The sequence below is a fragment of the Musca autumnalis genome, unplaced genomic scaffold (genome assembly GCF_047663935.1).
Source record: "Musca autumnalis isolate F117 unplaced genomic scaffold, ASM4766393v1 scaffold_2, whole genome shotgun sequence".
Lineage (NCBI taxonomy): Eukaryota > Metazoa > Arthropoda > Insecta > Diptera > Muscidae > Musca > Musca autumnalis.
In genome coordinates, this window is record NW_027411755.1 from 213,433,617 (window position 1) to 213,457,280 (window position 23,664).

A 23,664-nucleotide genomic window follows, 5' to 3' on the forward strand; every position below is an offset into this window, starting at 1 on the left:
GACCCTCTCATTTCGTTACTCATTATTTTGTATTCGGTAAAATAAGGACATTTTCTTTGTAATTGTGTAACAAAGTAAACCGCAGTTTTTCAGCTTATAATGTCTTATTGGCGTACAGAAATAAGGCCCCAGGAAATAACACCCCAAATTGAAAATGAAAATAGGCCCCAAACAGGTATATGAAAAACAACAACAAAACTTTTGGGGTCTAATTTCGTCTTTTTGGGACCTTTTTTCATTTAACTGTTGGGGCCAAATTGTCTTCACAACAAGTAAATCGAAAATTTGAAAATCAAATTGGGGTCTAAATAATATTGGGGCCTAATTGAATTTTTCATTAGGGCCTTTTTGCACATGTTTGGGGCCTAAATATATTTTAGTGTTTAACAAAAACAAGAAATTGGGGTGCATTTTCTAAAGTTTTTATAAAGATATGATCAAAAAATGGGGTGCAATTTCGAAAAATTTATTAAGAAAAAAGCGAAAAAAAATAAAGGACTCAAAATAACAATAATTTTTAGTAATAATAAGCAAAAGTAAACCCTTATTTCATAGAATTCAAAAAATTATATGATAAGTAATAATAATCTATATATGGTAACATGGGGCGCCTTCGCCACTGGGGCGGGTACGCCATCGCCGATTTTCTCCCCAAATACAAGTGCTAGAAAAAATCCGTTAAAGGCAAAATTGTGAGTTTAATGAAGATATATCATCTCCCAAAAGTTGGCAGTTGTGTCATAAGCTTGATAGCGGACGCACGCGGTTTTGTGTTTTGAGGGTATTGGGAAAAATAATTATGGCAAATGTTTTTTGTGATATCTTCTTTACCTTTTGTGATATCAAAAACATATTTTATACCGTTAGAAGACAACTACTGAACAATAGAAATCCCAAGAATTTGCATGAAAAAAACAATAACAAATGTCAATATATTCATATTATGAGATATGTTGGGGGTGGGGCGCCTACGCCATGATAGGGGTGTGGTGGGTTAATGTCAGAAATTTGTCATATTTAACTTCAATTCTTTATGCCATAGATATACCACACTATAATGTGAAGTTAAAATCAAATCATAAACGTATCTTGTTTTGGTTATATTATGATTTTTGTACCTAAATTCAGGGAACCTATTTCAATTAACCGCTAGAATCGGTTACTATTTGTGAATTTTAGAATCATTTTTGATTATTCAATAGAAAACATGTTCCTTTTTCGCATAATGTTGATATTTAAGGAAAAAGTATGGTAAATTACAGTTTTAGAATCCGTTGGAAAATTTTCCATTTCGATGGCGAAGCGGCCCCCTGGGTGGGGAGGCTTCGCCACTTTTTAGACATTTTGTAAATTCTCAAAAATAATATTTTAAAAACAAAATTATAACCATTTATATACCAAAACTTAAAGCCAAGATACGCTAATATTTGTACCAAAAATAATATTTGAGAAAACTTTAACGGTGTCGGTATGAGAACATTTTGAATAAAAACGGGGCGAAGGCGCCCCATGTTACCATATATAAAATTGAAATTTGTTTGTCTGTTTGTTTGTTTGTGCCTTATAGACTCGAAAACCGCAGAACAGATCTTACTGAAATTTTTAGGTTACATTGCTACATGGCCTGGAAAGAAAATAGGCTATATCATTTTATGAAATTTCGCGTTGATCTGGAGATAAAGCATCAAAACCGGAGGTACCTCCAAAAAATTTAGATTTTGTATGCAAATATCTTTAGAACTGTTACAGATACAATCTCCAAATTTTGTATGCGTGACGGAATTTGATGTAGAAATAAATTTACCAAATTATATTCAAATCGGTTCAGATTTGGATATAGCTCCCACATACATATATTTTCGGCCTATTTCCTTATTTTATGTACCAAACATGCTATTTATGTCCAATTTCGATGAAATTTGGAATGTATGATGGAACATGGTCTGGAAATAAACGTGCCAATTTATATCAAAATCGGTTCAGATTTGGATATAGCTCCCATACACTTATATTTTCGGCCGACTTTCTTATTTTATGCACCAAACACGCTATATATGTCCAATTACGCTGAAATTTTGAATTTCTCAAGGAATTTGTTCTAGAAATAAATGTGCCAGATTATATTGAGATTGATTCAGATTTGGATATAGCTCCCATACACATATATTTTCGGCCGATTTCCTTATTTTATGCACCAAACACGCTATATATGTCCAATTTCGCTGAAATTTGGAGGGTCTGACGGAATTTGTTCTAGAAATAAACGTGCTAAATTATATAGATATCGGTTCAGATTTGAATATAGCTCCCATATATATTTTCGCCGATTTCCTGTATTTTATGCACCAAGCACGCTATATATGTCCAATTTCGCTGAAATTTGAAATGTGTAACGGAATTTGGTCTAGACATAAATGTGCCGAATTTTATCGAAATCGTTTCAGATTTGGATATAGCTCTCATATATATTTTCGGCCGATTTTCCGCATTTGATGCACTAAACACCCTATATACGTCCAATTTTGCTGAAATTTTGAATGTGTTACAGAACTTGGTCTAGAAATAAATGTGCCGAATTATATCGAAAACGGTTCAGATTTGGATATAGCTCCTGTATATATTTTCGGCCGATTTCCTGTATTTTATGAACCAAACTCGCTATTTATGTCCAATTTCTGTGAAATTTGGAATGCGTAACGGGATTTGGTCTAGACATAAATGTGCCAAATCATATCGAAATCGGTTCAGATTTGGATATTGCTCCTAAATATAAATGTGCCAAATTCTATCGAGACCTGTTCAGATTTGGACACACTACATATGTCCAATTTCACTGAAATTTGAAAAGCGTGACGCAATTCGTTCTAGAAATAAATGGGACAAGTTATACCGAAATCGGTTCAGATTAGAATATAGCTCCCATATATATTTTCGGCTGATTTTCCGTATTTTATGCACAAAATGTGAATGTAAGGCGGGATTTGGTCTAAAAATAAAAATGACAAATTATATCGAGACCGGTTCATATAGGAATATAGCTACCCATATATATTTTCGGTCAATTTAATGTTTTTGTTACGTATGTTCAATTTCAATGAAATTTTGAAGACTTAGCAGTCAGTAAAAGTCATCATTATTTACAGAAGTACTTATAGTTGGGAAGGAATTGACCAAGGCTGTTAAGTATCATATCTTTGAGAGACTTCTTAAGATTTATGTTTTATTATGATATATCTAAATCATTAGGAATACTTATAGGCGGAAAGGCTTTCGAAGGAGTGTTACCTGCTGAAACTTAAAAAATACCATAGTAGCTCCATAACAACGCTGAATAGGTATATAACTCCTTCATATCTCCTATATTTATTCGATAAAATATTAAAAACGTTAATATAATTATGGCATTCCATTATATTTTATCGTAGTCGGGGCAGCAAAGCGCGCCGGGTTCAGCTAGTTGGTAATAATTATTACTAATGTTGCAGATTTTGACAGTTGTGTAAAGGAAAAGCTGCTGAAAAAATGTTTCAGCAACACTAAGAAAGTAAAAAAGATACACCTATTAACAATGTTTAATTTATATACCTCATCTTCCATTGGGAGCATATTTGTGCATATAGCGTTTTCTTCAAACACTATCCTATTTAAAAATGCTAAGGCATTTATTTTTCCTTTTTTACAGAGGAAGGAAGGAAAATATATTTAAAAAAATCGCGCGATTTTTTAAATATATTTTTTCTTCAGCTATTCTCCTAATTCTGTTTGACTTGACTTGGAGAGAAAAAATATACTAAAAAAAATCGCGCGATTTTTTTAATATATTTTTTCTCACCATTTCTTTCTAATTCTGTTTGACTTGATTTGGAGAGAAAAAATATATTTAAAAAATCGCGCGATTTTTTAGATATATTCTTTCCCCCCAAATCAAGTCAAAAAGAATTAGAAAGAAATGGAGAGTAGCTGAAGAAAAATATATTTAAAAAATCGCGCGATATTTTTAAATATATTTTTCTTCAGCTACTCTCCCTTTTTTTCTAAATCTGTTTGAATGCATTTGGAATGAAAAATATATTAGAAAAATCGCGCGATTTTTTAAATATATTTTTTTCTCTCCAAATCAATTCAAACAGAATTAAAAAAAAATTGAGAGTAGCTGAAGAAAAATATATTTAAAAAATCGCGCGATTTTTTTAAATATATTTTTCTTCAGCTACTCTCCGCTTTTTCTACTTCTGTTTGATTTTTTAAATTATTTTTTTTTAAATATTTTTCTTCAGCTACTTTCCATTTCTTTCTAATTCTGTTTGACTTGATTTGGAGATATGGAGTAGTTAAAGTCTGTCTCGGGTTTGTTTGGTTTTTGGTCAGACCGAAATTTGTCCACACCTTTTCGAGCATGAATGCTTCAACTATTTGTTGGGGAGTTTTTGGAGCCGGCACAAACTTTCTGCTAACGATGTGATGCAAACTTCTTTGTATTTTGTTAAAATATATACTTTGTGATTCTTGTTGAAAACTATAAAAATATATACATACATATATGTATATAGAAATTGGTACAGAAATACTCACTTATCACAATGTTTCTGAAAAACATTACGAACGGTACTTGATACCGACGATCCACTTCCCAAAGATTTTGCGATTCCTACGCAATCGTCTTTAATTTTATTTAAAATTTTAATTTTTATCACATTCATAGACGCCTGCTAGTACACTTGAAAATAAGAGCTTGTTTCTAGGTGGCTTTAACATGCTACAATCGTAAAAAAGTACAGTCATCAATTAGTAACATATTACAAACTATTGAATGAATATCTTTAAAAATATTTTTTGAAATTACACCCCAAATTTAGGGCTTCATTTACACCCCAAATTTAAGTGAATAAATATTTTGGGGCGTAAATGCATACTTTGGGGCCTAATTGCATTTTCGTTGTTTGGGGTGATAATGCATTTTGCAAATGCACCCAAATTTCAAAAATGCATTTTGGCCCCAATGAAATTTTGGGGCATAATTGCAATATTTTTTTGGGGCCAAATTTCCTAGTTTGGGGCCTTTTTGTATTGGGGCAATTTTTCAAATTGTAAAAACACCCCAAAAATTGGGGTCCATTTTCATTCCCGTTTGGGGCGTTATTTCTTGGGGCTTTATTTCTGTACGCCGTCTTATTCACTCAGGCATCAAATAAAAATTGATTTTCTACCCACCACAACCACTGTGTGGCGCTTATGTCTGTTTGACTCGCCGACCTCACTTATGTACGATTCAAATGTATCGTTCAATGGATAATGAATTTATTTGTTGTAAATTTAAAATGCCACCATCATTACCAAAAAAATCCAACAACAACAACCACAATCAGGAGAACATCGACAAATAATGCCACAAGAAGCCACCAATAGCGGAACAATGTTTCCTCTGCCGTTGCTGTTGTTGTTTTTGTTAATGTCTTTGTTTCATTAGTCCCTGGCAAATTTGTTGACTTCTTCCGTTTGCTGACTTCCAGCCTGTACGTCACTTGACGTCGTTGTAGTCTCTTAATAAGGGGCGTTCTTCCTGTGCCTTTCTTCGTTTATTCAAAAATTTATTGAAATTGAATTTTCATTTTGAATATAAATAATATTTTTGTTTTGTAAATGTATTCGGTGTGTGTTATTGATTTCGTTATCTTAATTTTCTTTGCTTTTAGGATGGATGGCTGGCTGACTATGGGCCTATAGCTAGCTAGGTTAAATATGCCGTTTTGAAGGCATATGGTTTGGAATTAATTATAAAAAAAGTTTTTTTTTTGTTTGATTTTCTTGCTGTGGTTGTGTAGCGGCAACGACTGTTGGTTCATTTGGAAGACAATAGAGTGAGGGATAGGGAGGAAAAATATAAAATTTACAATTGATGGCGCTTTGTCGTGGCACTTGAAGTCGAGCCAATTTCAAGTGCTGCTGATGTTCCGATATTTGCTTGTAACACAACATCAACAAATGTGAATATTCATAAAGATTAGCATAGCAATGGAAGATATATGTATTTAGTTTTTTTTTTTTTCAATAAATATACATTTTGTATTCAGAGCAAATGTTGCAAACAATCTGCATATCGAGTTAGGTCTTAGCTTATCTAGTGATGTGTGTTGTGTTGTTGGATGTAAGGCAACTGGGGGTCAAGATCATAGAGTGGTGTGGGAAAATTAAACAAAGGTGGCGTAATATGGAATATAATGGTTCCAGAATTGGTAATTAGAAATATATATATATATATTACATTATATATAAAATATATATACATATACATATATTCTTCATCAGCATATTCTAAGTCGAAATTGCCATGTAAGTCTGTCCGCCTGTCCGTATGTTTAAATCAAGAAACAGGTCGCAATATTTAAGATAGAGCTTTATGATTTGGTATAGATAGAAACGACTATACCAAACATTGAATGGTATCTCCCAATTTTCGGTACTTTAAAGGTTGTTACCTCAATATTGCCCCAAAATGGCTAAAATTTGGTATTTAGTCTTCGTTGGGGGTATACAACGTTCCACTTGAAATTTGTCAATATAGGTCCACTTCTTTATATAGCCCCCATAGAACATTACCTCCCAATTTTCTGCATTTTAAAGATTTTAGCCTCAATATCCCGCCGAAATAGATGAAATTTGGTATTTAGTCTTCGTAAGGGTCACCGTCTTCATATATCGACACCTCCAAATAATAGTATTCTAAGTCTAAAAAGTGAGTTTTGCAGGAAAAGCTCTCAAAGTTTGGACATTTTTTTGAACTTCAGTACTATGCTAAGTCAATATTTGTTTATAACTTCTGTTCGGATTGACCGATCATTACCAAAATTAGACATAATTTAAGTTAAAGGACGTTCGACACCTCCAAATAATAGTTTGATAATTCTGAAAAGCGAGTTTTGCAGGACAATCTCTAAAAGTTTGGAAATTTTATTGACCTTCAGTACTATGCTTAGTAAATATTTGTTTATAACTTCTGTTCGGATTGTCCGATCATTACCAAAATTTGACAGAATTTGAGTTAAAGGACGTTATATATAAAAATGTAAAGACCTTGAAAACATGCTAGGTCGACTTAGCATACTATTGTTTGGAGGCGTCGATATTACCTTTAGAACGGCACCTCCCGATTTTGGGTATTTTGAAGGTAGTGGCCTCCTTATACCCTCAGCATTATAATCGAAATAATGGTTTTAGACCCCAAGTATGTTTGGACGAAATCCGTTTCAGACAATTTGTAGTCGATTTAGCCATGTCCGTCCGTCCGTCTGTCTGTGTGGCTGGAGCGCACGATAACTCTCGAACGGATCAACCTATTCGGTCCAAAATTTGGCCATCGCAATATTTTGTTCAAACTTAGTTTAAGTTCGAAGATTAGCCATATCGGTCCACTCCTTCAGGTACCTCACCCACAAAAGTTCAAAAATATTCGGAAAAATTGTGCGCGCGATAACTCTTGAAGGGAGTAACCGATTTGGTCAATACTTTGCACATCGTGAAATTTATACCAGACCTAGAGGAGGTTCTAATATGGACCCTATAGGTTCACTCCTTCGGGTACCACACATACAAAATTTCGGAAAAGTTCAGCATACAACTTGCTCTGGAATCGCTTTGTGATTTCGCTGCCCCCATTACGACGGTACAAGTTTTATACTTTCTGAGAAAATATACCGAAAGTTGTAAAATAACCCCTTTGTGCAGTGGCTGGAGCGCACGATAACTCTCGCACGGATCTGCCGTCAAAAAGTTGGCTATGGTAATATTTTATCCGAACTTACTTTAAGTTCGAAGAAGAGCCATATCGGTCCACTTCTCCAGGTTCCTCCCCCGCAGAAATTAAAAATCATTTGAAAAGTTAGATGATAGAGAAGCCGCTCCACAACCGATATGTCTGAAGTGCCTCTATCAAAGACGAAACATGTCACATAATGGTTATTGTGTGGGTTCGAATCTTGGGCTTTCCTTTTTCACTTGCATTATTGGTCATTAAGCTCGACTCTAACGAGAAATTAATTAAGAAATCTTTTCCCTAAAATAGTGCGCACGATAACTCTCGAGGGCAGTAACCGATTTGGTCCAAGCTTTCCACATCGTAATATTTCTACAAGGCATAGATCACCTCGAATATGGACTATATACTTATGTCAACTCCTTCGGGTAACTCCCACACACAATTTCGGAAAAAAATTCAGTTTAATTCCTGCTCTCGATTATGACGGCACTAGTTTTTTCAAGCAGGGCAAGCTGTAAAAACCACTATGGCACCATGTGTAGTAGCTAAAGTGTACGATACTCTCGAACGGATCAGCCGATTGGGTCCAAAATTTGGCCTTCGTTATATTTTCCCAAAACATAGTTTAAGTTCGAAGATGGACACTATCGGTGATCACTCGCCGGTACCTCCTTCCAAAAGTTGAAAAATGACTCTAAAATAGTACGCGTTATATCTGTTGAACAGAGCAACCGTCCAAACTTTGGATCTCCTAATATTTTGTCCAAATGTAGTTTAACTATGAAAATGGTCCATATCGGAGTTCTTCTTAAGGTATCTTCCCCAGAAAAGTTTCACATGTTTGTTTGAGTGCAGTTTACGATATGTTTGAAGATCTCTTGGAAAATTATACCGATGCTAATCCTTGTGGTCCTGTTTAAGCGATATTATGCTTTTCGTGAGCAATTCCATGCTTCCTGACATAGTGGTCCAAAAGCCCTAAGTTATACGATGACCAATTGAAATGACTGGTGGACACAATATCTATCGAAATGAATGACTCTCAAAATAAGATCCACTTCTAAAATGGACTATGTCGGTCCTTCAAGTACATCCTCCGCAACACTTTTGAGCTTCAATCCAAACAAACCTTTTGTCGGCAAATTCGTACGCCCAAAAAGTGCCACAAAATCTGCGCAACCGTTATTCACTATTGTCGATAGTTGAACGTTTCAATTCACACAGGTTGAGGGTATATCTCTGTCAGCCAAGTGGACTGATACTTTCTTACTGTGCTACTCGTATGAACATTAGGGGTTGTTTAAACGCTTACATGTGCACCACCAACGGTTTTTTATATCGTTAACAAAAAAATCGTGTGCCGATGGTGAGGGTTGAACACACAACCGTAGCATTTCTAGTCGAACACACACGCTCTGTTCCACCGTACTCATTATTTAGTAAATAGTAAAGGAAGTAGTTATTTTTGTTTGCATTACTTTGTAATTGGATACATAATGACTAACAGATCCAAATTTTTGCTGTGTATGAAGACAACCTTTACCTATCTCCAACTCATTGTTGCACAGTTAAGGGATAGACATGTAGTGTATATGTGCACCAGCCTACACGGTGCTCTTGAATCAAATTCAAATGGATGGTGCTTACCCCTGGAAGTTTTTGCGGATTCTGAAACTACAATGATCATAGATGAGAAATATCAAAAAAAAAAAACGCCGGAGCGCTTTTTAAATAAATCGGGATTCAAGTTGAAATTTTTAGGGGTTGTTTAGGTTTTTACGATTTTGCTTGGAAACCGCAAGTCCGATCAAAATGGGAATAAAGAAAATGTTGTAGCTATCAAAATTTCGTTACAAAATCGGTACGTTTGCTAGGGAGTAACAACGATTTCGTTGGCTAGGTCCTGTCCTGAGAATAAGCAATGGTGAACCCACTAAAAAAGCGTTTAAAATAAGGCATGTGGTGCACGCAGAACTGGAAGGCCAAGCCTTCGATGGAGACAAGATCCAAAAATATGACATTCCCAGCTGGGAATACAAAAGAACCAACAGAGAGGAGTGGAAATATATTCTTAATTCGGCTTGTGGGAAAATGTTCTACAGCGGGTCACCTAAATATATAAGTAAGACTACATTGATGGGATCTGCTAGTCGAATTATTAGGCCCACTGTTAATGATGCCTACCCCAAAAATTCCTACCAATTCCAAATTCTTCCAAAATTTCATTTGCCTCCCATGAAAACGCTATTTGTGTTTAACATTTAGGGTCATCACTCCTGAATTTGTTAATTTGTATATTAGGCCGGGGCAATTTGAAAACCTTAATGGGCGCTTCGCGTTTCTGATTCCTGGGATTGAACTGAGCAAAAACGTCTACTGGGCCATATGTTTACGATGAAAATCGAGCCTCCCGATTTTGACTTTATGTTTTTTTATCTACGTTTTTTCACATCTTGATTAATTGCTGCCTTGGCTACAACTTTTGTCTTTGTGTTGGCTCGAAAATCTCAATGTTTTGGCTGTTATATGCCAAGATGTCAAAAAAAACGTAGATAAAACAAGTAAAAAGTCGATAAGTTCGGCCGGGCCGAACTTTTTATACCCTCCACCACAAAATAGTCTTAATTAAAATGGAATACTCGTAGTTAGGGTACTTTCACAATTTTAGGTGGAACAACTTTTCGACAATGGATAGACTCCTACTGCCTCCCACTATAACGCTAATTCCTGATGGCCCACAGGAAAGTTCGACTCAGGGCGGATCTGTCCTTCGGGGTTCATAATATACTCACCAAGGCCTTTCTTCCCCTAGAGGAATTTTCCGTGCCCCAGACTTTCACCTCCATTTTGTTGCACAGTGTTATCTAATCTTATCTAAACAATTGTGTTCAGCTAGGTGAAAGGTACCACCTACGAGGCTATATCAAAGAGTCAACCTATCTTTAAATTTTTTGGCGGAAAAGTTTTATAGCTGCAGGGAAATTCAAGAGTGAAATTGAGGGTAGTTTCATCAAAACAATGTAGACCAAAATGGACCCATGTTGAAGAATTTTAGTGAAGAAAATTCGTGACTACTGAGAATTCCCGAAAATCGGGAGGTACAGTTATATGGGGGGTATACCAAAACATGGACCTATATTGACGATTATTTTTGAATAGACATAATTGTAGCTAAAATTCTAAAAATACCGAAAATCGGGAGGTACCGTTATATAGGGACTATACCAAAACATGGACCTATGCCCATATCCTTTGGGATATAAATTTGTTGATCACTAGGAACTCTAAGTGCCAAATTATAGATAATTCAGTATGCAAATGTGGCGAAGAACGTCAAAATACCTCAAATCCGGAGGTACCGTTATATGGGGGCTATACCAAAGAGTGGGCCGATATAGCCCATCTTCGAACTTGACCTGCCTATGGAAAAAATACCCTCGGGTGCAAAATTTCAGCACTCTATCTCAATTATTGCGGAAGCTAGAGTGATTACAACAGACGGACGGACAGACGGACATGGCTAGATCGTCTTAGAATTTTATCCTAATCAAGAATATATATACTTTATAGGGTCGCAAATGATTAGTTCGATGTGTTACAAACGGAATGACAAACTTAATATACCCTCCATACTATGGTGGAGGGTATAAAAACATAAAGTCAAAATCGGGTAGGCTCGATTTTCATCGTAGACATATGGTCCAGTAGACTTTTTTGCTCAGTTCAATCCCAGTAATCAGAACCTCGAATGACCTATTAAGGTTTTTTCCTTCCACACAAATCGCCCCGGTCTAATGTATATATATATATATAGGTCAAATAATTCTATCCATCTTCATGGAATTATTTTTGCATCGAATATATTGTGTCATACTTCCTACGATCACTGTATGCTATATGAATGCTTTTATCACAATATATGCTATGGACGTCAAAATGTATTTTTATTTTTACATTTCAAAACTATTAACCACAAGTATTTGCGTTTAGTTTATTTATTTATTTTTGGTTTGTGCTCCATACTGTATTAACGGTAATTGTTCTGTTTCAACGCCAAGAAAACACAAGTACTGTTGCTTAGAAGCTCATGCCAAATTTTTTTCTTGAACTAAAATACAAATTTCCATTACGTGTCTATTGCTCGCCATGGTTTGATGTGCTGCTGTTGTGCCGATTTGACAAGACCTAAATGACACATTGAACTGAATAACAATTATTATCAAGTAGTAGTGCCGTTTGTTTTCCAACCTTCACAGTGGCTGGCTGTCTGTCTGGGCCATTGACATGAATTTTTTTAAATTACAAACTTAGTTGGGTTTTAGAGAAGGGAATCGACGGGTTGGAGATGATATTTTGACAAATTATAATTGCATTTATAAATGAATGAGTGACAAAATACACAAATGATGAATGCACAAAATCGATGCTATAGAAAGACTAAAACCGAATGGGAAAATCCATTGTTTTGGAATTCAAAAAACAAAAAAAAAATTCAATATGTTTCACTTAAACCTTAACATGTAAAGGGGATGGGTTTTTGTGAAACGTATTAGGAAACCGGAGAATGATCATGTAACCAAGAACAAGTTTACACAAAATACTCGTATGTCTCCCCTTGAGTTTTCTCACTTTTTCCTTTAAGTTGAAACGGCAGAAAAACACGGGGAGTTTATATTCATAATCACCCTGAATAGTAAAAATTTTTTTCGCAATGCATTGACCAGCAGCGACTCTTAGCACAGGCCTACCTTTTTAAAGAGATCTGTGAACGCTCCCCTTTTTCTTCTTGCCGCAAGAATTGACAGTTTTATAAAACAGATCACATTCTACAGGGCACCACATATGTAAAATAATATGTAGAATCTACAGGCCTCCACATACTAAACTATCTAAATAAAATGTTTGTTAGAATTCTCGAACAAGAAAACTTTCCAATAACCATTAACACCAAATATTGGCGTTCATTGGCATTATGACATTGCAATAATGATAATGATCATTATTGTCATGAAAATCATAATGATATTCTTCTTAAAGATCTTTAGCATCACCATCGTCTTTAACAACAATGAATGAATGACAAGCCGAAATGAAGAAAGTACGTTTCTTTTTAGCATTAAAATGTTGACATAATTTCAATGGGGTTTCTTAGCGACGCATCTTGTTTTCCCTTTCAGAGTTTTGTATTATTTTTGGGAGGTATTGAACCACGCGGTTGACATACATACGAAACTAACAAGAATAACAACAACAAACCCTTTTAAATCCCCACAAAACGTCACAATCTGTGATTTTTTTTTTAAATATACGTTTGTTTGTATGTCGTACATCACATGTCGCACGGTTTGAGGTGGTACATATGCTTAAACATATATATGTACTATGCTTTTAGTGTGTCATTCGTCAAAAAATGTTTCGTATGATTTTTTTTTCAAAACCTCCAAAAGAGAATGCGAACAAGATCTTTTCAATTTTTTTTTAATTTATTTGAGAAGGTGTGAAGAGTAGAATCGCATGAAATATGTGTGAAATAACTCAATAATATATTTTATACATAGTTTGTTTGGTATGAGTGTGAGTATGTGCGTGTGTTTGCCCAAAATCTTAGCATGGTATTTGAACAAATGTATTTTCGTCAAAAATTTTGTCAAAAATAAAATACTATTGCTACTATTGCCGCTACCGCTAAAGTAAAACAATAAAGGCATAGGCATTTGTTGTTGTTGTTTTTATCCACATATTGTTTACAATTGAAGCATATATACAGTGGTTGCGCGGGATAATTTCTTTAAGGAAGAATTTTAGAAGCTAACCTATCGAAAGCGTAGAGAAGACATCTATCTATATATGTAAGAGCTTTAGGAGGTCTTCTAACAAATGACCCCCTTCAGGGGGTCTCCTAACTGTAGAGCGTCTTCTATCCGTAAGATGCTTTTAACCATAGAATACCCTTAGGACGTCTATAGAAGATCTATAAGAAGTGTTCCATCTATAGAAGTCTTCTATACCTCAAGAAGGTCTTCTATATATAAAATACCTTTTTGGAGGACATCTATGTATAGAAGACTTTTAGGATGTCTTTAAGAAGTTTTCTGTTTGTAGAAGACGTTTAGGAGGTATATTATCTTTAGGAAGACCTTTAGGTGGTCTTCCAATCATAGCAGACCTTTAGGAGGTCTTCTATACATGAAAGACAATTAGGATGTCTTCTATACATGGAAGACCTATAGGAGGTTTTCTGTACATAGGAGACCTTCTATACATAGAAGACCTTCTATACATAGAAGACCTTTAGGAGGTCTTGCATACATAGAAGTCCTTTAGGAGGTCTTCTATACATAGGAGACCTTCTATACATAGAAGACCTTCTATACATAGAAAACCTTTAGGAGGTCTTCTATACTGCTATTTGTTATTCTTCTTCGTAATTCCAATATTATTGTCTTTACGTACTCACATACATAATCCCAAGACGTCATCATAAAGACGTCATCATAATTTCGATTAAATTTTCTACACATATTTCACTACCAACCGCTCTAAATTTGTCCTTTCTTCACTGAATCGCGGGCACAAAAAGAAAACGTTGTATGGGTCTTCTACATGTTCCACGCAGCAAGGACAATCAGGGGAGCAGTCAAGTCCAAAACGGTACGGTATAAATAGAACGTGAAACAGTCATGTCCGGAGAGAAATTGGGTGAGATAGAAGTTAAGATCTCCATGTCGCCTATTTGACCATGTGCCCACATTATGTATCAGCGAGTACGTCCATCTGCCTTTTGTAGATGCTGACCACTTTCTTTGCCATTCGGTAATGCCACGTCTTCTTGCGACGTCGGATTCAATATCTGTTTCCTGCGAGCTTCTTGAATTGTATATGTATTCCGATTCTATTGCAAGAATATCTATGGGTATCATAGCTGCGATAATATAGGCTGCATTGTCAGAAACAGTCCTATATGCACAGCATACACGTAGTGCTGCCAGTCTGTATACTGTGCCAATTTTTTCGTAATAAGTGGCATACCTCAAGAATTTCATAAAGAATAATATTTTTGGTAACTCCTGCCAGAACTTTTCTCTTTAAGTATCTCGGACCTCTTGTGTTTGGCATTATACGGCACAGCGCTTTATAAGTGTTTCAGGCTTTCGACTTTACGTAATTCAAATGCTCCTTAAAAGATAGACGATTATCTATAATAACGAAGAGGTATTTCAGACTTCCCGCTGTTGAGATTGTACATTCTCCGATTTGAATATTTATATTTTCTACAGTTCTGCGGCTTATATAACTGTATGCTGACTTCTGGGACATTTTTTGCTTCTTAGGTTGGTTTTGCAACTATAACTAGCGCAATATCATCTGCAAATCCAACAATATTTGCTTTCTCTGGGAGTTTTAGCTTTAAAACACCATCATACATCACGTTCCACAGACGAGGTCCAAGAACAGATCCTTGTGGTACTCCTCCTGTTATTCGGTATTCTTTTAAACCCTCCTCAGTTTGGGATATTAGTATTCTGTTGCGGAAATAGTCCTGGAGTATAGCGACAAGGTATGCCGGGAAATTTAACCGTCTCAGAGCCTTTAGAATATTCTCCCAGTTAGCTGTGTTGAAGACATTTTTAACATCTAGTGTTATGACAACACATTGCTTCCCTTGGGATGACTGTTACCATTTTATTGCACCGACCGTAGATTTTTTTTTTTCTGAAACCAAATTGGCTTTCAGATAAGCCCTTTGCACGTTCTCTTCAAGTCTGTCGCGGATGAGGCTCTCGAGGAGTATTCCGCATGTATCTATAAACATAGAGGGCGGTATGATGAAGGATTTTCCAAGGGCTTGCAGTTTTTGGGCAGTCCAAACGGCTGGTATTCTACATCATCGCAAATAGCGAGAAAACACGATTTTTTGCTTGCATGTATGGCTTTTTTGAGGGCTTTCTTCTTCATCCTGAGAACCTGTATATACGCTTCATTGTCTTCTCTATCACGAGTTTTTACAAAACGCCTTCTAGCACGAAGACACTCTTTACTTAGTTCAGCTATTTCAGCGTTCCACCAATATACAGGGGCTTTGTTGACACCCCGATTCCATTTTTGTATCGATGCGTTGCATGAAGAATAAGCTCTTCCGCCATATTCTCGTGAAGACTTTTAGACCTTTAGGAGGCCATATACATACATATACGCAGACCTTTAGAAGGTGTGGAATTGTTTTAAAGGTCCATTTGCCTTGAACACTATTATTCCATGAGAATTGCCATTCTTGGAAAAGCCTTCTTCGGGATTCGCTTTTAATGTTTAAGTCCTCCCTTTTTGTGTATCCGTTTGGAAGTGACTTTCGTTGCTTGTATATGTAACGCCTTTCGCGTAGGATTAAATGAATCGGTGGTATAAGCGCTAGCACGGACAGTGCCACTGTTGACGTTGTTCGATATGCCAATATGACTCTAATCGCGCACGCCCTTTGCGTTCTCTTTAGATGTTTACGTAGTTGTGTACTTCTTGCAATGTTTTCGCTGAAGACAGGAGCCGCGTACGTCATTTGCGCATAAGGTACTGTAGATATTAGTCTCCTTGTTGACTGGTTCGGACCTCTGATACTTGGCATCAACCTTACAAGGTTCTTAGCAGTTGCCAGCGCTTTCTCCGATATTGTTTGGACATGTGGTTCAAAAGATAACTTGCAGTCAAGAACCACTCCTAAGTATTTTAATGTTTTGCTTATTTCTATATTGTAACCATCAACGCTATGTTTAGGGTAGCTAAACTTTCGCCTTCTCGTTACAAGTATCGCTTATGTTTTGGCTGCAGCAAGTGTCAATTTTTTTGATGCAAGCCATCTTCTATCATTTGCTATGATTTCGACAAGCGGTGCTGAGGTTCGGGCGACGATAAGCGCTACGTTGTCCGCGTAACCCACTAGTTTGGTACCAGGTGGGAAACTCATGTTTAATAAGCTATCATACATTAGGTTCCAGAGGAAGGGACCTAGTATCGAGCCTTGTGGCACTCCAGATGTATGATTTGACTCCTTCGTCAGTGTTCAATAAGAGCTTTCTGTTATCAAGATAACTATCAATCATTCTTATTTAATAGCCAGATATATTTCTATTCCGGATTTCGCTCCAATCGGCAGAATTGAAGGCATTTTTGATATCACAGAAACGCCTTTGTTGCATCGAGTTCATTGCCGTATCCACTACTTCTTTGATGGCATCTACTGTCGATCTACCTCTGATGAATCCAAATTGCATTCGCAAGAAACCACCATTTGCATTTACTTCTTGTTCTAATCACCAACTGTTGTAATTTCCATTTCGTCGGAAATTCGCCCATTGTTAAACATTTATTTAGGACTGTTAAGATTAGTTCTGGCCATATATTGCATACAATTGGCAGCGCTTCATTTGGGATACCATCTGGTCCCGGCGCCTTGTGCTTCTTTAGCTTTCTGCTTACATCCGTGATTTCATTGACTTTGAAGAGATCTTGATTTCTCAGTTGGGAATTGACTGCTAGGATAGCCCTGTTTGTTTTATTCTTTGGGAATAGAGTACTAACAATAGTAAGTGCCGATTGCGGATTCCTTATGCCTGGTATAGTGTTTTTATTTCCGATCTTCCTCATAATAATCTTGTATGGGAGGCTCCCGGGGATCACTTTGCACTTCACTACGAAGTGCTTCAAAAGATTTATTTTTAGAATATTTAATTGAACATTAGGAGGTGTTCTATATATCGAAGACCTTTAGGAGGTGTTCCATACATAGAAAACCTTTAGGAGGCCTTCTTCTATACATAGAAGACCTTTAGGAGGGCTTCTATCTAAATAACATCTTTAAGAGGTCTTAAATCAATAGAAACTGTTTATCTTTATATGCTTATATGAGATATTCTATCAATACAATACTTTTATGATGTCTTATATCTACATATCTGTAGGAGGGTGGTCTATCAGTAGAAGACCTATAAGATGTATGCTATCTTTAAAAGGATTTATTGCGTATTGCTTCTTAAGAAGACCTTTATATGGTTTTGTGTTTATAGAAACTCTTAATGATATTTTCTATCTATAGAGGACCTTTATGACCGGTATGAGATCTCCTCTTCATTGAAGGCTTGTAAAAGGTATTCTATATATTGGAGACCAGTGTGAATGAGTTCTTCTTTCTACTGAAGACCTTTAGTAGATATCTTAGGCACATACGAATATGAAAGACATTTGGGATTTACCCCCTCGAAAAGTAAAACGTTTGTACAGCTTTGAAGATCGCTTACAAATCAAATTTAATTTTTTTTCCATTTCTCTTGTGAGTCTTCCGAATCAATGTGCCCGCCGTCTCTGAGGAACGTGGTAAGCACTTTGTTAAATACTACACTCAACCAAAATAATAACTACAATCAATCAGCCCCCAAATACCGGCGGCAATCGATGATGGGGAACACAAGAAAACAACGACAAAAAACGTGCAAAGCTCATTCTCACATATCCGATTTGATCCAATCCGATCCGTATTCTTTCTCTCTGCCCAACTCGCCCACTCTCTCTTAACCACATTTGTTTTTTTGGGGGGGAAGTGGACCATTGTTGTTGCACTTTATTTGCAATTAAACAAGTGAGTGTGGTAAGGTGATGAGTGAGTAGTAGGGCTAGGTGAATACAATGAGTACGAGTTTTAAATATTATTTCGTGTTTAAAGCCAGGTCAGGCAATTAGGCGCCCGTGTGCGCTCATTTACCGTTGCTCTCTCCACACACACAATTCAACCCATTGAAAAAGCATGCACTCACACAATGACGCCCCGTAAAGTATGCAATAAAAAAATATGGTGCCTGACCTGGGTTTAAAGTACTCAGTGTCGTCGATGTTTTTGGCGTTCGGATATCGGCCAACGTTTAATGGCGTGTATGTGTTATGGTGGGGGAGGGACATTCAATAGCACGAACAGAGGAAACCGCACACAAAAAAATCTATAAAAATTCTGTTCAGTTATTACCTGAAATTGAAATCGTCACTTGTTGTGTCGATCGCTGCGGCGGTGTTTGTTTTGTTTTCAGTCGGTTTCGTACTCATGTTCTCATTGTTTGTATTGTCTCCAACACACTGCGACTCTCAGCTTACGCTCAAACCGTCGTTCAACAATTCTGTACTCTTCAAAATATTTAGTCATTGTTGCTGTCACTGTTGGCGGTTCTTGTTGTTGTTGCTGCTGTTATTTCCATTGTATTATTATTTTCTATTTATTTTTGTTTTTTGTTTTGTTCATATTTGTTTGGAACACCAGCCCGACGACCGATCATTGTTGGTTTACTTGGTTGGGTTGGAACATTTCACGTGTGTGCGCCGCATTCTCGTATGTGTGAGCAACAGCGGTTTTAATAATATTTTTGTGGCATTACCAAGTCAGGGTTTTAAAGTTCGAGATATCAGCAAAACAAGCGAAAACGAAGAAAGAATTCAAAACCCCAATTTCAAAGTGCACAGTAAGCAACAACCAACCGACCCAGTGCTCATTTGTCGTTGTTGACGTCGTAGTCGTCGTCGCTCCAATAGTAGAACCATCATCTCTTTCGCATAAACCTAGAAAGTTAACGCGCGCGCTTAAACGTTGACGGTTTTTGTGCTTTTAATTGAATTAATTGGTAATTCGTTTTTAATTGCAATTAGTATCGATCTCAAATCAATAAATTGTCTGTGTGTGTGAAGTGAATAGAAGAGAAGATCAAATAACAAGTGAAATAATTTGACAAATAAAAAACAAAACAACAGGTGTAGATCTGAAATATAATTAAAACGCAAAAGAATTGAAACGAAAATAATGAAAAATAAATTTTAAAAAATGGTTGTAAAATAAAAAACAAAAATAATTTCGCAAAAAAAAATAAAAACGATAAAAATGTTTAATATATATAAGTCTACCGTGAAAAGTATATAAATATTATTACACTTGCTCTATGTTTTAAGAATAGATAAAATGAAATATAAAGTGGCAATTCCCCAGTAAATATAAATATCACAAAACCGCTGAATTTAAATATAACATCAACAATAATATAAAATATTAACCATAAACCAACAAAAGTGAATTTTTAGAATATTAAAATTCTTTAAAGATGAAGAAATGAAACATACATACCTACACTTCATTACGACATTTTGGTTTTTTACAGTGTTTTATTTAACTTGCTTTGTTTAATATTCTGGTTTATTTATTTATATTGTTTTTTTAAATTGTAAATTTAAGAAAATACATATAACAACAATTTTTTTTTATTTTCTTGGTTTGTAAACCACAAACCCATTTAAACGTCTCATTTTTGATGAATACAACAATTAGAATATGATAATAGGTTATACCACGATGTGTTACAAGTCTCGATTTAACTCAAGTGATAATTAAATTAATTATTGACTGTGCAAGAATAGTAAAACTATAAAGAATGATACCTACCATTTTTATTAAGTCAACGCATATGTAATCGAAGACTATTGGTTCGAATAGCCCATAATAGAAGAATCTGCATATGTCCATATTTTCCCACAACATTCCCGCCGGGACCAGGTAGACTTCTCTCCTACCAATGAGTACCCGCCAATTCATATTGTGATTTTGTGAAGCCAAACTCATCAAACTACAGAATACCGGGAGTTACCGTCCTATGGGGGCTATATGAAGGCGTGGACCTATACAGGCAAATTTCAGACAGAAAGTTCTCTACCCCCAACGAAAACTAAAGACCAGATTTCAGTCATTTCGGTGGTATATTGAGGTCACAACTTTCGAAATACCGAAAATCGGCAGGTATCGTTCTATGGAGACTATATTAAGGCGTGGACCTATACCGATAAATTTAAGGGGAACGTTTTTTACCCCATACGAAGACTAAATAAAAATTTCAAACATTTCGGTGGGGTATTGAGGCCATAAACTTCAAAATACCGAAAATCAGGCGGTACCTTTCTATGGGGACTATATGAAGGCGTAAACATGTACCGACAAATTTGAGGAGGAAATTTGTATACCCCCAATGAAAACTTCATAACAAATTTCAAAAAGGAAGAAGGATCAAAAGAAATCCGTTGTGGAAAAAATAAGAAATGCCCGTTAAAATTTGAAAATATAAGAAACCAGATTTTCACTACTTTTACCGTTATAAAAAATAAAACGAACTGACCCAAATGAACTAAAGGCATTTTCGTTCTCCATGGATCCCAACACGATGGAATTTTGCATCAGAACGCTTGAATATTTTTCTGGTCAACTTTTGTAGCACAGTGCCATTTATCGACATTTTCCGAAAAGTTTGCACCTTCTCAAGACCAAATCTGCCTGAAAAGGCGTTCCAATGCTTTTGCGATGTATTAGAGAGTTCTTAATTACTGCATTGGCTACAATTTTTGTCTTTGTGCTGGCTCGAAAATCTCAATGGTTTGGCTGTTATATGCCAAGATGTCAAAAAACGTACATAAAAAATTTAAAGTCAAAATCGGGAGGCTGGATTTTCATCGTAGACATATGGCCCAGTAGACTTTTTTGCTTAGTTCAATCCCAGGAATCAGAAACGCGAAGGGACTATTTAGGTTTTTGTCCTTCCACACAAATTGCCCCGGCCTAGTGGACATACGGACATGGTTCTATTATTTGTCCGTTATTTATACCCTCCAACATAATATTGAGGGTATAATTAAATTTGTCACCCCGTTTGTATATAACGTACATATATTCTTGATCGGGGTAACATTCTAAGTCGATATACAAGATACAGCTCGAAGTTTTTACGATAGAGCTTTGTAATTTAGTATAGACGTTTCTATTACCCCTAGGAGGATGTTTGATATTGAAAATAAGCTATATCAGTCCACGTTTGAAAATAGCCCCCATAGAACCGTATCTCCCGATTTTCGGTATTTGGAAGGGTTTCGCCTCCGAAATGGCTGAAATTAGGAATTTGGTCTTCCTTGGGGGTATAACACTTTCCACCTAAAATTTGTGGGTACAGGTCCACGTCTTCATTTAGCCCCCATAAAAAGGTAACTCCCGGTTTCCTATATTTTGAAGGTTGTGGACAAAATATCCCACCGAAATGGCTGAAATTTGGTTTTTGGTCTTCGTTGAGGGTATAAAACTTTCCACCTGACATTTTTCACATAGGTCCACGTCTTCATATAGCCTCTATAGAACGATACCGCCCGGTTTTCGGTATTTCTATAGAACGGTACCGCCCGGTTTCCGGTATTGTAAAGGCTGAGGCCTCAATATCCCACCCACATGGCTGAAATCTGGAATTAAGTCTTCATTGGGGGTAAAAACACTTTCCACCTGAAATTTATCCACGTCTTCATATAGCCCCCACAGATTCGTACTTCCCGATTTTCGCTATTTTGAAGGTTGTGTCCTCAGTATCCAAACGAAATGGCTGAAATTAGGAATTTAGTCTACGTTGGGGGTAAAAATACTTTCAACCTGAAATGTATCGGTTAGCCCTCATAGAACGGTACCCCCGGATTTTCGTTATTTTGAAGGCTGTGGCCTCAACATCCCACCGAAAGGGCAGCAATTTGGTATTTAGTCTTCGTTGGGGTATACAATTTTCCACCTGAAAGTGGAGGCCACAATATCCACTGAAATGGCTGAAATTTGCTATTTGGTCTAGGATATCCATTCATATAGCCACCATAGAGCGGTACCTCCGAATTTTCGGTATGTTGAAGGTTGTGAACCCAATATCATATCGAAATGACTGAAATTCGGTATTTGGTCTTCGTTTGAGGTATACAATTTTCCACCTGAAAATTGTCAATATTGGTCCACGTCTTTATATTGCCCCATAGAACGTTACCTCCCGATTTTCGGTATTTTAATGATTGCAAACCCAATATCCCACCGAAATGACTGACCATAGAACGGTACTTCCGGATTTTCGATATTTTGAAAGTGGAGGCCACAATATCCACTGAAATGGCTGAAATTTCCTATTTGGTCTTCGGTGGGGGTACATATCAAACTTTCCACCAGAAATTTGTTGGTAAAGGTACTCGCGTATTTTCGGTATTTTGAAAGTATCAGCCAGGCGCATTAACGTAGTCAGAAATTCATCTCATTTCAGGGGGCCCAACGTGAAATATATAACAAAAGTCTGAAAAAGTACCATAATATGGGGGAGCTGGGCCCAATGGGCCCTTGCTACGTCTGGGCCAGGAGTGAAAAACATTATAAAAAAATCAGATTTAAGATTTTTAATATTTTTTTTAAGATTTTAATCACATTATCCTACAGAATTGTAATTGTGTGTGTCCAGAAGATAGAAAACGTACTCGCAAAATAATATCCGTGTATATCCGGGTTCGAGGGTTTTTTGTCAAATTTTCGAAACGAAATTTCTGTAAATTAATACTATATGTTGGCAGAGGATACAAAAGCTCTATTCGGAAAATTGTAAATGTTGGCTTATGTTTTGGAAAGAACATGAAGCCACATACAAACTTTTTTAAAGGGAGTATTATAAGTTACGATATTCTGCTCCTGCAAGGAATAGGAAGAAGAGCTTAATACTTTCACAAACGAAAGTGTACTAAGTCCCGATTTACATTACGCGAGTTTACTTGCGGAAATTTTTCTCGTTCCTTTTTAAACTTGCCTCTTGGCCATTGTATAACGAACAAGGTAAAGTAAATTTTACAACAAATACAACTCAACAACAACCACATAGAAATTTGTTTTTGTTTGTAATGTTTGTGTCATCGGTAAATGTAAACAAAACCAGGAAATGTCTATAAATTATTGGAATTTTAAAAATTAATATTTTTTCACATTTGATTGAATATTTTGAAAAACATGAATGAAAACTCGTTAGATTTTCAATTTGAATATTTCCATATCATTTCACTAAATCCATAATTTC

General features: G+C 36.1%; 1 protein-coding gene across 40 annotated transcripts in view; it reads left to right on the forward strand.

Annotated features, from left to right (window-relative positions):
* Positions 1–23,664, forward strand: part of LOC141395239 (CUGBP Elav-like family member 1-B) — a 569,810-nt gene that overhangs the window by 351,895 nt on the left and 194,251 nt on the right. For 2 of the 40 annotated variants that reach the window (XM_073970842.1, XM_073970857.1), the window contains exon 1: positions 19,067–19,689. The exons of 31 other annotated variants lie outside the window; for them this stretch is intronic. The gene's annotated coding sequence lies outside the window, so the exon portion shown is untranslated. Of the gene's footprint in view, positions 1–18,766; positions 19,844–23,664 lie in introns of those variants that run through there. 7 more of the 40 variants (XM_073970834.1, XM_073970843.1, XM_073970850.1 and 4 more) reach the window with 7 other exon arrangements.